General features: G+C 61.0%; 32 non-coding genes across 32 annotated transcripts; all 32 read left to right on the forward strand.

Annotated features, from left to right (window-relative positions):
• Positions 1 to 195: 195 nt before the first annotated feature.
• Positions 196 to 314, forward strand: LOC122977603. The gene has a single exon (XR_006401824.1). It is a non-coding gene; the product is annotated as a 5S ribosomal RNA (ribosomal RNA).
• A 212-nt stretch (positions 315 to 526) lies between these two features.
• LOC122977615 lies at positions 527 to 645 on the forward strand. The gene has a single exon (XR_006401835.1). It is a non-coding gene; the product is annotated as a 5S ribosomal RNA (ribosomal RNA).
• A 224-nt stretch (positions 646 to 869) lies between these two features.
• On the forward strand, positions 870 to 988 carry LOC122977626. Its single transcript, XR_006401846.1, has one exon. It is a non-coding gene; the product is annotated as a 5S ribosomal RNA (ribosomal RNA).
• A 212-nt stretch (positions 989 to 1,200) lies between these two features.
• On the forward strand, positions 1,201 to 1,319 carry LOC122977637. Its single transcript, XR_006401857.1, has one exon. It is a non-coding gene; the product is annotated as a 5S ribosomal RNA (ribosomal RNA).
• Positions 1,320 to 1,543: 224 nt separating this feature from the next.
• LOC122978069 lies at positions 1,544 to 1,662 on the forward strand. Its single transcript, XR_006402279.1, has one exon. It is a non-coding gene; the product is annotated as a 5S ribosomal RNA (ribosomal RNA).
• A 212-nt stretch (positions 1,663 to 1,874) lies between these two features.
• LOC122977648 lies at positions 1,875 to 1,993 on the forward strand. The gene has a single exon (XR_006401868.1). It is a non-coding gene; the product is annotated as a 5S ribosomal RNA (ribosomal RNA).
• Positions 1,994 to 2,205: 212 nt separating this feature from the next.
• LOC122977984 lies at positions 2,206 to 2,324 on the forward strand. The gene has a single exon (XR_006402196.1). It is a non-coding gene; the product is annotated as a 5S ribosomal RNA (ribosomal RNA).
• Positions 2,325 to 2,548: 224 nt separating this feature from the next.
• LOC122977659 lies at positions 2,549 to 2,667 on the forward strand. The gene has a single exon (XR_006401879.1). It is a non-coding gene; the product is annotated as a 5S ribosomal RNA (ribosomal RNA).
• A 224-nt stretch (positions 2,668 to 2,891) lies between these two features.
• On the forward strand, positions 2,892 to 3,010 carry LOC122977670. Its single transcript, XR_006401890.1, has one exon. It is a non-coding gene; the product is annotated as a 5S ribosomal RNA (ribosomal RNA).
• Positions 3,011 to 3,222: 212 nt separating this feature from the next.
• On the forward strand, positions 3,223 to 3,341 carry LOC122977682. Its single transcript, XR_006401902.1, has one exon. It is a non-coding gene; the product is annotated as a 5S ribosomal RNA (ribosomal RNA).
• Positions 3,342 to 3,553: 212 nt separating this feature from the next.
• LOC122977693 lies at positions 3,554 to 3,672 on the forward strand. The gene has a single exon (XR_006401913.1). It is a non-coding gene; the product is annotated as a 5S ribosomal RNA (ribosomal RNA).
• Positions 3,673 to 3,896: 224 nt separating this feature from the next.
• On the forward strand, positions 3,897 to 4,015 carry LOC122978070. The gene has a single exon (XR_006402280.1). It is a non-coding gene; the product is annotated as a 5S ribosomal RNA (ribosomal RNA).
• A 212-nt stretch (positions 4,016 to 4,227) lies between these two features.
• On the forward strand, positions 4,228 to 4,346 carry LOC122977705. Its single transcript, XR_006401924.1, has one exon. It is a non-coding gene; the product is annotated as a 5S ribosomal RNA (ribosomal RNA).
• A 212-nt stretch (positions 4,347 to 4,558) lies between these two features.
• LOC122977716 lies at positions 4,559 to 4,677 on the forward strand. Its single transcript, XR_006401935.1, has one exon. It is a non-coding gene; the product is annotated as a 5S ribosomal RNA (ribosomal RNA).
• A 212-nt stretch (positions 4,678 to 4,889) lies between these two features.
• On the forward strand, positions 4,890 to 5,008 carry LOC122977728. The gene has a single exon (XR_006401946.1). It is a non-coding gene; the product is annotated as a 5S ribosomal RNA (ribosomal RNA).
• Positions 5,009 to 5,220: 212 nt separating this feature from the next.
• Positions 5,221 to 5,339, forward strand: LOC122977739. The gene has a single exon (XR_006401957.1). It is a non-coding gene; the product is annotated as a 5S ribosomal RNA (ribosomal RNA).
• Positions 5,340 to 5,551: 212 nt separating this feature from the next.
• On the forward strand, positions 5,552 to 5,670 carry LOC122977751. Its single transcript, XR_006401968.1, has one exon. It is a non-coding gene; the product is annotated as a 5S ribosomal RNA (ribosomal RNA).
• Positions 5,671 to 5,882: 212 nt separating this feature from the next.
• On the forward strand, positions 5,883 to 6,001 carry LOC122977762. The gene has a single exon (XR_006401979.1). It is a non-coding gene; the product is annotated as a 5S ribosomal RNA (ribosomal RNA).
• Positions 6,002 to 6,213: 212 nt separating this feature from the next.
• On the forward strand, positions 6,214 to 6,332 carry LOC122977773. The gene has a single exon (XR_006401990.1). It is a non-coding gene; the product is annotated as a 5S ribosomal RNA (ribosomal RNA).
• A 224-nt stretch (positions 6,333 to 6,556) lies between these two features.
• On the forward strand, positions 6,557 to 6,675 carry LOC122978072. Its single transcript, XR_006402282.1, has one exon. It is a non-coding gene; the product is annotated as a 5S ribosomal RNA (ribosomal RNA).
• Positions 6,676 to 6,887: 212 nt separating this feature from the next.
• On the forward strand, positions 6,888 to 7,006 carry LOC122977784. Its single transcript, XR_006402001.1, has one exon. It is a non-coding gene; the product is annotated as a 5S ribosomal RNA (ribosomal RNA).
• A 224-nt stretch (positions 7,007 to 7,230) lies between these two features.
• On the forward strand, positions 7,231 to 7,349 carry LOC122977796. Its single transcript, XR_006402013.1, has one exon. It is a non-coding gene; the product is annotated as a 5S ribosomal RNA (ribosomal RNA).
• A 212-nt stretch (positions 7,350 to 7,561) lies between these two features.
• Positions 7,562 to 7,680, forward strand: LOC122978073. Its single transcript, XR_006402283.1, has one exon. It is a non-coding gene; the product is annotated as a 5S ribosomal RNA (ribosomal RNA).
• Positions 7,681 to 7,892: 212 nt separating this feature from the next.
• Positions 7,893 to 8,011, forward strand: LOC122977808. Its single transcript, XR_006402024.1, has one exon. It is a non-coding gene; the product is annotated as a 5S ribosomal RNA (ribosomal RNA).
• A 212-nt stretch (positions 8,012 to 8,223) lies between these two features.
• LOC122977819 lies at positions 8,224 to 8,342 on the forward strand. The gene has a single exon (XR_006402035.1). It is a non-coding gene; the product is annotated as a 5S ribosomal RNA (ribosomal RNA).
• Positions 8,343 to 8,566: 224 nt separating this feature from the next.
• LOC122977831 lies at positions 8,567 to 8,685 on the forward strand. The gene has a single exon (XR_006402046.1). It is a non-coding gene; the product is annotated as a 5S ribosomal RNA (ribosomal RNA).
• Positions 8,686 to 8,909: 224 nt separating this feature from the next.
• On the forward strand, positions 8,910 to 9,028 carry LOC122977842. The gene has a single exon (XR_006402057.1). It is a non-coding gene; the product is annotated as a 5S ribosomal RNA (ribosomal RNA).
• A 224-nt stretch (positions 9,029 to 9,252) lies between these two features.
• Positions 9,253 to 9,371, forward strand: LOC122977928. Its single transcript, XR_006402142.1, has one exon. It is a non-coding gene; the product is annotated as a 5S ribosomal RNA (ribosomal RNA).
• Positions 9,372 to 9,583: 212 nt separating this feature from the next.
• LOC122977853 lies at positions 9,584 to 9,702 on the forward strand. Its single transcript, XR_006402068.1, has one exon. It is a non-coding gene; the product is annotated as a 5S ribosomal RNA (ribosomal RNA).
• Positions 9,703 to 9,926: 224 nt separating this feature from the next.
• Positions 9,927 to 10,045, forward strand: LOC122977865. Its single transcript, XR_006402079.1, has one exon. It is a non-coding gene; the product is annotated as a 5S ribosomal RNA (ribosomal RNA).
• A 212-nt stretch (positions 10,046 to 10,257) lies between these two features.
• LOC122977876 lies at positions 10,258 to 10,376 on the forward strand. The gene has a single exon (XR_006402090.1). It is a non-coding gene; the product is annotated as a 5S ribosomal RNA (ribosomal RNA).
• A 212-nt stretch (positions 10,377 to 10,588) lies between these two features.
• Positions 10,589 to 10,707, forward strand: LOC122977887. The gene has a single exon (XR_006402101.1). It is a non-coding gene; the product is annotated as a 5S ribosomal RNA (ribosomal RNA).
• The last annotated feature ends 173 nt before the right edge of the window (positions 10,708 to 10,880 follow it).

A 10,880-nucleotide genomic window follows, 5' to 3' on the forward strand; every position in this document is an offset into this window, starting at 1 on the left:
AAGCGCCCGTCCGCCGCGCTTAACGTAGGGATCCTCTCTCTTGTTCTCCTCCGTGTCTGTGCAGAACTGTGCGCGGGAGTCCCGCTCTCTGGTTTTTCTCCGAGGGAGGAACGGATGGGAACGCTGCCGCCTGGGCCTTGGAGGCGCGTCTGACGAGCGCCACCCCTAAGAGGCCCATGCGTGGTACCTTGGACAGCTTACGGCCATACCACCCTGAACACGCCCGATCTCGTCTGATCTCGGAAGCCAAGCAGGGTCGGGCCTGGTTAGTACTTGGACGGGAGACCGCCTGGGAATACCAGGTGCTGTAAGCTTTTTCACTTTTCTCCACAAGCGCCCGTCCGCCGCGCTTAACGTAGGGATCCTCTCTCTTGTTGTCCTCCGTGTCTGTGCAGAACTGTGCGCGGGAGTCCCGCTCTCTGGTGTTTCTCCCAGGGAGGAACGGATGGGAACGCTGCCGCCTGGGCCTTGGAGGCGCGTCTGACGAGCGCCACCCCTAAGAGGCCCATGCGTGGTACCTTGGACAGCTTACGGCCATACCACCCTGAACACGCCCGATCTCGTCTGATCTCGGAAGCCAAGCAGGGTCGGGCCTGGTTAGTACTTGGACGGGAGACCGCCTGGGAATACCAGGTGCTGTAAGCTTTTTCACTTTTCTCCACAAGCGCCCGTCCGCCGCGCTTAACGTAGGGATCCTCTCTCTTGTTTTCCTCCGTGTCTGTGCAGAACTGTGCGCGGGAGTCCCGCTCTCTGGTGTTTCTCCGAGGGAGGAACGGATGGGAACGCTCCCGGCGCAGCTGCCGCCTGGGCCTTGGAGGCGCGTCTGACGAGCGCCACCCCTAAGAGGCCCATGCGTGGTACCTTGGACAGCTTACGGCCATACCACCCTGAACACGCCCGATCTCGTCTGATCTCGGAAGCCAAGCAGGGTCGGGCCTGGTTAGTACTTGGACGGGAGACCGCCTGGGAATACCAGGTGCTGTAAGCTTTTTCACTTTTCTCCACAAGCGCCCGTCCGCCGCGCTTAACGTAGGGATCCTCTCTCTTGTTTTCCTCCGTGTCTGTGCAGAACTGTGCGCGGGAGTCCCGCTCTCTGGTGTTTCTCCGAGGGAGGAACGGATGGGAACGCTGCCGCCTGGGCCTTGGAGGCGCGTCTGACGAGCGCCACCCCTAAGAGGCCCATGCGTGGTACCTTGGACAGCTTACGGCCATACCACCCTGAACACGCCCGATCTCGTCTGATCTCGGAAGCCAAGCAGGGTCGGGCCTGGTTAGTACTTGGACGGGAGACCGCCTGGGAATACCAGGTGCTGTAAGCTTTTTCACTTTTCTCCACAAGCGCCCGTCCGCAGCGCTCAACGTAGGGATCCTCTCTCTTGTTTTCCTCCGTGTCTGTGCAGAACTGTGCGCGGGAGTCCCGCTCTCTGGTGTTTCTGCGAGGGAGGAACGGATGGGAACGCTCCCGGCGCAGCTGCCACCTGGGCCTTGGAGGCGCGTCTGACGAGCGCCACCCCTAAGAGGCCCATGCGTGGTACCTTGGACAGCTTACGGCCATACCACCCTGAACACGCCCGATCTCGTCTGATCTCGGAAGCCAAACACGGTCGGGCCTGGTTAGTACTTGGACGGGAGACCGCCTGGGAATACCAGGTGCTGTAAGCTTTTTCACTTTTCTCCACAAGCGCCCGTCCGCCGCGCTTAACGTAGGGATCCTCTCTCTTGTTTTCCTCCGTGTCTGTGCAGAACTGTGCGCGGGAGTCCCGCTCTCTGGTGTTTCTCCGAGGGAGGAACGGATGGGAACGCTGCCGCCTGGGCCTTGGAGGCGCGTCTGACAAGCGCCACCCCTAAGAGGCCCATGCGTGGTACCTTGGACAGCTTACGGCCATACCACCCTGAACACGCCCGATCTCGTCTGATCTCGGAAGCCAAGCAGGGTCGGGCCTGGTTAGTACTTGGACGGGAGACCGCCTGGGAATACCAGGTGCTGTAAGCTTTTTCACTTTTCTCCACAAGCGCCCGTCCGCCGCGCCTAACGTAGGGATCCTCTCTCTTGTTTTCCTCCGTGTCTGTGCAGAACTGTGCGCGGGAGTCCCGCTCTCTGGTGTTTCTCCGAGGGAGGAACGGATGGGAACGCTGCCGCCTGGGCCTTGGAGGCGCGTCTGACGAGCGCCACCCCTAAGAGGCCCATGCGTGGTACCTTGGACAGCTTACGGCCATACCACCCTGAACACGCCCGATCTCGTCTGATCTCGGAAGCCAAGCAGGGTCGGGCCTGGTTAATACTTGGACGGGAGACCGCCTGGGAATACCAGGTGCTGTAAGCTTTTTCACTTTTCTCCACAAGCGCCCGTCCGCCGCGCTTAACATAGGGATCCTCTCTCTTGTTTTCCTCCGTGTCTGTGCAGAACTGTGCGCGGGAGTCCCGCTCTCTGGTGTTTCTCCCAGGGAGGAACGGATGGGAACGCTCCCGGCGCAGCTGCCGCCTGGGCCTTGGAGGCGCGTCTGACGAGCGCCACCCCTAAGAGGCCCATGCGTGGTACCTTGGACAGCTTACGGCCATACCACCCTGAACACGCCCGATCTCGTCTGATCTCGGAAGCCAAGCAGGGTCGGGCCTGGTTAGTACTTGGACGGGAGACCGCCTGGGAATACCAGGTGCTGTAAGCTTTTTCACTTTTCTCCACAAGCGCCCGTCCGCCGCGCTTAACGTAGGGATCCTCTCTCTTGTTTTCCTCCGTGTCTGTGCAGAACTGTGCGCGGGAGTCCCGCTCTCTGGTGTTTCTCCGAGGGAGGAACGGATGGGAACGCTCCCGGCGCAGCTGCCGCCTGGGCCTTGGAGGCGCGTCTGACGAGCGCCACCCCTAAGAGGCCCATGCGTGGTACCTTGGACAGCTTACGGCCATACCACCCTGAACACGCCCGATCTCGTCTGATCTCGGAAGCCAAGCAGGGTCGGGCCTGGTTAGTACTTGGACGGGAGACCGCCTGGGAATACCAGGTGCTGTAAGCTTTTTCACTTTTCTCCACAAGCGCCCGTCCGCCGCGCTTAACGTAGGGATCCTCTCTCTTGTTTTCCTCCGTGTCTGTGCAGAACTGTGCGCGGGAGTCCCGCTCTCTGGTGTTTCTCCGAGGGAGGAACGGATGGGAACGCTGCCGCCTGGGCCTTGGAGGCGCGTCTGACGAGCGCCACCCCTAAGAGGCCCATGCGTGGTACCTTGGACAGCTTACGGCCATACCACCCTGAACACGCCCGATCTCGTCTGATCTCGGAAGCCAAGCAGGGTCGGGCCTGGTTAGTACTTGGACGGGAGACCGCCTGGGAATACCAGGTGCTGTAAGCTTTTTCACTTTTCTCCACAAGCGCCCGTCCGCCGCGCTTAACGTAGGGATCCTCTCTCTTGTTTTCCTCCGTGTCTGTGCAGAACTGTGCGCGGGAGTCCCGCTCTCTGGTGTTTCTCCGAGGGAGGAACGGATGGGAACGCTGCCGCCTGGGCCTTGGAGGCGCGTCTGACGAGCGCCACCCCTAAGAGGCCCATGCGTGGTACCTTGGACAGCTTACGGCCATACCACCCTGAACACGCCCGATCTCGTCTGATCTCGGAAGCCAAGCAGGGTCGGGCCTGGTTAGTACTTGGACGGGAGACCGCCTGGGAATACCAGGTGCTGTAAGCTTTTTCACTTTTCTCCACAAGCGCCCGTCCGCAGCGCTCAACGTAGGGATCCTCTCTCTTGTTTTCCTCCGTGTCTGTGCAGAACTGTGCGCGGGAGTCCCGCTCTCTGGTGTTTCTGCGAGGGAGGAACGGATGGGAACGCTCCCGGCGCAGCTGCCACCTGGGCCTTGGAGGCGCGTCTGACGAGCGCCACCCCTAAGAGGCCCATGCGTGGTACCTTGGACAGCTTACGGCCATACCACCCTGAACACGCCCGATCTCGTCTGATCTCGGAAGCCAAACACGGTCGGGCCTGGTTAGTACTTGGACGGGAGACCGCCTGGGAATACCAGGTGCTGTAAGCTTTTTCACTTTTCTCCACAAGCGCCCGTCCGCCGCGCTTAACGTAGGGATCCTCTCTCTTGTTTTCCTCCGTGTCTGTGCAGAACTGTGCGCGGGAGTCCCGCTCTCTGGTGTTTCTCCGAGGGAGGAACGGATGGGAACGCTGCCGCCTGGGCCTTGGAGGCGCGTCTGACGAGCGCCACCCCTAAGAGGCCCATGCGTGGTACCTTGGACAGCTTACGGCCATACCACCCTGAACACGCCCGATCTCGTCTGATCTCGGAAGCCAAGCAGGGTCGGGCCTGGTTAGTACTTGGACGGGAGACCGCCTGGGAATACCAGGTGCTGTAAGCTTTTTCACTTTTCTCCACAAGCGCCCGTCCGCCGCGCTTAACGTAGGGATCCTCTCTCTTGTTTTCCTCCGTGTCTGTGCAGAACTGTGCGCGGGAGTCCCGCTCTCTGGTGTTTCTCCGAGGGAGGAACGGATGGGAACGCTGCCGCCTGGGCCTTGGAGGCGCGTCTGACGAGCGCCACCCCTAAGAGGCCCATGCGTGGTACCTTGGACAGCTTACGGCCATACCACCCTGAACACGCCCGATCTCGTCTGATCTCGGAAGCCAAGCAGGGTCGGGCCTGGTTAGTACTTGGACGGGAGACCGCCTGGGAATACCAGGTGCTGTAAGCTTTTTCACTTTTCTCCACAAGCGCCCGTCCGCCGCGCTTAACGTAGGGATCCTCTCTCTTGTTTTCCTCCGTGTCTGTGCAGAACTGTGCGCGGGAGTCCCGCTCTCTGGTGTTTCTCCGAGGGAGGAACGGATGGGAACGCTGCCGCCTGGGCCTTGGAGGCGCGTCTGACGAGCGCCACCCCTAAGAGGCCCATGCGTGGTACCTTGGACAGCTTACGGCCATACCACCCTGAACACGCCCGATCTCGTCTGATCTCGGAAGCCAAGCAGGGTCGGGCCTGGTTAGTACTTGGACGGGAGACCGCCTGGGAATACCAGGTGCTGTAAGCTTTTTCACTTTTCTCCACAAGCGCCCGTCCGCCGCGCTTAACGTAGGGATCCTCTCTCTTGTTTTCCTCCGTGTCTGTGCAGAACTGTGCGCGGGAGTCCCGCTCTCTGGTGTTTCTCCGAGGGAGGAACGGATGGGAACGCTGCCGCCTGGGCCTTGGAGGCGCGTCTGACGAGCGCCACCCCTAAGAGGCCCATGCGTGGTACCTTGGACAGCTTACGGCCATACCACCCTGAACACGCCCGATCTCGTCTGATCTCGGAAGCCAAGCAGGGTCGGGCCTGGTTAGTACTTGGACGGGAGACCGCCTGGGAATACCAGGTGCTGTAAGCTTTTTCACTTTTCTCCACAAGCGCCCGTCCGCCGCGCTTAACGTAGGGATCCTCTCTCTTGTTTTCCTCCGTGTCTGTGCAGAACTGTGCGCGGGAGTCCCGCTCTCTGGTGTTTCTCCGAGGGAGGAACGGATGGGAACGCTGCCGCCTGGGCCTTGGAGGCGCGTCTGACGAGCGCCACCCCTAAGAGGCCCATGCGTGGTACCTTGGACAGCTTACGGCCATACCACCCTGAACACGCCCGATCTCGTCTGATCTCGGAAGCCAAGCAGGGTCGGGCCTGGTTAGTACTTGGACGGGAGACCGCCTGGGAATACCAGGTGCTGTAAGCTTTTTCACTTTTCTCCACAAGCGCCCGTCCGCCGCGCTTAACGTAGGGATCCTCTCTCTTGTTTTCCTCCGTGTCTGTGCAGAACTGTGCGCGGGAGTCCCGCTCTCTGGTGTTTCTCCGAGGGAGGAACGGATGGGAACGCTGCCGCCTGGGCCTTGGAGGCGCGTCTGACGAGCGCCACCCCTAAGAGGCCCATGCGTGGTACCTTGGACAGCTTACGGCCATACCACCCTGAACACGCCCGATCTCGTCTGATCTCGGAAGCCAAGCAGGGTCGGGCCTGGTTAGTACTTGGACGGGAGACCGCCTGGGAATACCAGGTGCTGTAAGCTTTTTCACTTTTCTCCACAAGCGCCCGTCCGCCGCGCTTAACGTAGGGATCCTCTCTCTTGTTTTCCTCCGTGTCTGTGCAGAACTGTGCGCGGGAGTCCCGCTCTCTGGTGTTTCTCCGAGGGAGGAACGGATGGGAACGCTGCCGCCTGGGCCTTGGAGGCGCGTCTGACGAGCGCCACCCCTAAGAGGCCCATGCGTGGTACCTTGGACAGCTTACGGCCATACCACCCTGAACACGCCCGATCTCGTCTGATCTCGGAAGCCAAGCAGGGTCGGGCCTGGTTAGTACTTGGACGGGAGACCGCCTGGGAATACCAGGTGCTGTAAGCTTTTTCACTTTTCTCCACAAGCGCCCGTCCGCAGCGCTCAACGTAGGGATCCTCTCTCTTGTTTTCCTCCGTGTCTGTGCAGAACTGTGCGCGGGAGTCCCGCTCTCTGGTGTTTCTGCGAGGGAGGAACGGATGGGAACGCTCCCGGCGCAGCTGCCACCTGGGCCTTGGAGGCGCGTCTGACGAGCGCCACCCCTAAGAGGCCCATGCGTGGTACCTTGGACAGCTTACGGCCATACCACCCTGAACACGCCCGATCTCGTCTGATCTCGGAAGCCAAACACGGTCGGGCCTGGTTAGTACTTGGACGGGAGACCGCCTGGGAATACCAGGTGCTGTAAGCTTTTTCACTTTTCTCCACAAGCGCCCGTCCGCCGCGCTTAACGTAGGGATCCTCTCTCTTGTTTTCCTCCGTGTCTGTGCAGAACTGTGCGCGGGAGTCCCGCTCTCTGGTGTTTCTCCGAGGGAGGAACGGATGGGAACGCTGCCGCCTGGGCCTTGGAGGCGCGTCTGACGAGCGCCACCCCTAAGAGGCCCATGCGTGGTACCTTGGACAGCTTACGGCCATACCACCCTGAACACGCCCGATCTCGTCTGATCTCGGAAGCCAAGCAGGGTCGGGCCTGGTTAGTACTTGGACGGGAGACCGCCTGGGAATACCAGGTGCTGTAAGCTTTTTCACTTTTCTCCACAAGCGCCCGTCCGCCGCGCTTAACGTAGGGATCCTCTCTCTTGTTTTCCTCCGTGTCTGTGCAGAACTGTGCGCGGGAGTCCCGCTCTCTGGTGTTTCTCCGAGGGAGGAACGGATGGGAACGCTCCCGGCGCAGCTGCCGCCTGGGCCTTGGAGGCGCGTCTGACGAGCGCCACCCCTAAGAGGCCCATGCGTGGTACCTTGGACAGCTTACGGCCATACCACCCTGAACACGCCCGATCTCGTCTGATCTCGGAAGCCAAGCAGGGTCGGGCCTGGTTAGTACTTGGACGGGAGACCGCCTGGGAATACCAGGTGCTGTAAGCTTTTTCACTTTTCTCCACAAGCGCCCGTCCGCCGCGCTTAACGTAGGGATCCTCTCTCTTGTTTTCCTCCGTGTCTGTGCAGAACTGTGCGCGGGAGTCCCGCTCTCTGGTGTTTCTCCGAGGGAGGAACGGATGGGAACGCTGCCGCCTGGGCCTTGGAGGCGCGTCTGACGAGCGCCACCCCTAAGAGGCCCATGCGTGGTACCTTGGACAGCTTACGGCCATACCACCCTGAACACGCCCGATCTCGTCTGATCTCGGAAGCCAAACACGGTCGGGCCTGGTTAGTACTTGGACGGGAGACCGCCTGGGAATACCAGGTGCTGTAAGCTTTTTCACTTTTCTCCACAAGCGCCCGTCCGCCGCGCTTAACGTAGGGATCCTCTCTCTTGTTTTCCTCCGTGTCTGTGCAGAACTGTGCGCGGGAGTCCCGCTCTCTGGTGTTTCTCCGAGGGAGGAACGGATGGGAACGCTGCCGCCTGGGCCTTGGAGGCGCGTCTGACGAGCGCCACCCCTAAGAGGCCCATGCGTGGTACCTTGGACAGCTTACGGCCATACCACCCTGAACACGCCCGATCTCGTCTGATCTCGGAAGCCAAGCAGGGTCGGGCCTGGTTAGTACTTGGACGGGAGACCGCCTGGGAATACCAGGTGCTGTAAGCTTTTTCACTTTTCTCCACAAGCGCCCGTCCGCCGCGCTTAACGTAGGGATCCTCTCTCTTGTTTTCCTCCGTGTCTGTGCAGAACTGTGCGCGGGAGTCCCGCTCTCTGGTGTTTCTCCGAGGGAGGAACGGATGGGAACGCTGCCGCCTGGGCCTTGGAGGCGCGTCTGACGAGCGCCACCCCTAAGAGGCCCATGCGTGGTACCTTGGACAGCTTACGGCCATACCACCCTGAACACGCCCGATCTCGTCTGATCTCGGAAGCCAAGCAGGGTCGGGCCTGGTTAGTACTTGGACGGGAGACCGCCTGGGAATACCAGGTGCTGTAAGCTTTTTCACTTTTCTCCACAAGCGCCCGTCCGCCGCGCTTAACGTAGGGATCCTCTCTCTTGTTTTCCTCCGTGTCTGTGCAGAACTGTGCGCGGGAGTCCCGCTCTCTGGTGTTTCTCCCAGGGAGGAACGGATGGGAACGCTCCCGGCGCAGCTGCCGCCTGGGCCTTGGAGGCGCGTCTGACGAGCGCCACCCCTAAGAGGCCCATGCGTGGTACCTTGGACAGCTTACGGCCATACCACCCTGAACACGCCCGATCTCGTCTGATCTCGGAAGCCAAGCAGGGTCGGGCCTGGTTAGTACTTGGACGGGAGACCGCCTGGGAATACCAGGTGCTGTAAGCTTTTTCACTTTTCTCCACAAGCGCCCGTCCGCCGCGCTTAACGTAGGGATCCTCTCTCTTGTTTTCCTCCGTGTCTGTGCAGAACTGTGCGCGGGAGTCCCGCTCTCTGGTGTTTCTCCCAGGGAGGAACGGATGGGAACGCTCCCGGCGCAGCTGCCGCCTGGGCCTTGTAGGCGCGTCTGACGAGCGCCACCCCTAAGAGGCCCATGCGTGGTACCTTGGACAGCTTACGGCCATACCACCCTGAACACGCCCGATCTCGTCTGATCTCGGAAGCCAAGCAGGGTCGGGCCTGGTTAGTACTTGGACGGGAGACCGCCTGGGAATACCAGGTGCTGTAAGCTTTTTCACTTTTCTCCACAAGCGCCCGTCCGCCGCGCTTAACGTAGGGATCCTCTCTCTTGTTTTCCTCCGTGTCTGTGCAGAACTGTGCGCGGGAGTCCCGCTCTCTGGTGTTTCTCCCAGGGAGGAACGGATGGGAACGCTCCCGGCGCAGCTGCCGCCTGGGCCTTGGAGGCGCGTCTGACGAGCGCCACCCCTAAGAGGCCCATGCGTGGTACCTTGGACAGCTTACGGCCCTACCACCCTGAACACGCCCGATCTCGTCTGATCTCGGAAGCCAAGCAGGGTCGGGCCTGGTTAGTACTTGGACGGGAGACCGCCTGGGAATACCAGGTGCTGTAAGCTTTTTCACTTTTCTCCACAAGCGCCCGTCCGCCGCGCTTAACGTAGGGATCCTCTCTCTTGTTTTCCTCCGTGTCTGTGCAGAACTGTGCGCGGGAGTCCCGCTCTCTGGTGTTTCTCCCAGGGAGGAACGGATGGGAACGCTGCCGCCTGGGCCTTGGAGGCGCGTCTGACGAGCGCCACCCCTAAGAGGCCCATGCGTGGTACCTTGGACAGCTTACGGCCATACCACCCTGAACACGCCCGATCTCGTCTGATCTCGGAAGCCAAGCAGGGTCGGGCCTGGTTAGTACTTGGACGGGAGACCGCCTGGGAATACCAGGTGCTGTAAGCTTTTTCACTTTTCTCCACAAGCGCCCGTCCGCCGCGCTTAACGTAGGGATCCTCTCTCTTGTTTTCCTCCGTGTCTGTGCAGAACTGTGCGCGGGAGTCCCGCTCTCTGGTGTTTCTCCGAGGGAGGAACGGATGGGAACGCTCCCGGCGCAGCTGCCGCCTGGGCCTTGGAGGCGCGTCTGACGAGCGCCACCCCTAAGAGGCCCATGCGTGGTACCTTGGACAGCTTACGGCCATACCACCCTGAACACGCCCGATCTCGTCTGATCTCGGAAGCCAAGCAGGGTCGGGCCTGGTTAGTACTTGGACGGGAGACCGCCTGGGAATACCAGGTGCTGTAAGCTTTTTCACTTTTCTCCACAAGCGCCCGTCCGCCGCGCTTAACGTAGGGATCCTCTCTCTTGTTTTCCTCCGTGTCTGTGCAGAACTGTGCGCGGGAGTCCCGCTCTCTGGTGTTTCTCCGAGGGAGGAACGGATGGGAACGCTGCCGCCTGGGCCTTGGAGGCGCGTCTGACGAGCGCCACCCCTAAGAGGCCCATGCGTGGTACCTTGGACAGCTTACGGCCATACCACCCTGAACACGCCCGATCTCGTCTGATCTCGGAAGCCAAGCAGGGTCGGGCCTGGTTAGTACTTGGACGGGAGACCGCCTGGGAATACCAGGTGCTGTAAGCTTTTTCACTTTTCTCCACAAGCGCCCGTCCGCCGCGCCTAACGTAGGGATCCTCTCTCTTGTTTTCCTCCGTGTCTGTGCAGAACTGTGCGCGGGAGTCCCGCTCTCTGGTGTTTCTCCGAGGGAGGAACGGATGGGAACGCTGCCGCCTGGGCCTTGGAGGCGCGTCTGACGAGCGCCACCCCTAAGAGGCCCATGCGTGGTACCTTGGACAGCTTACGGCCATACCACCCTGAACACGCCCGATCTCGTCTGATCTCGGAAGCCAAGCAGGGTCGGGCCTGGTTAGTACTTGGACGGGAGACCGCCTGGGAATACCAGGTGCTGTAAGCTTTTTCACTTTTCTCCACAAGCGCCCGTCCGCCGCGCTTAACGTAGGGATCCTCTCTCTTGTTTTCCTCCGTGTCTGTGCAGAACTGTGCGCGGGAGTCCCGCTCTCTGGTGTTTCTCCCAGGGAGGAACGGATGGGAACGCTCCCGGCGCAGCTGCCGCCTGGGCCTTGGAGG

The sequence above is a fragment of the Thunnus albacares genome, chromosome 24 (genome assembly GCF_914725855.1).
Source record: "Thunnus albacares chromosome 24, fThuAlb1.1, whole genome shotgun sequence".
In the NCBI taxonomy this organism is placed as follows: Eukaryota; Metazoa; Chordata; class Actinopteri; order Scombriformes; family Scombridae; genus Thunnus; species Thunnus albacares.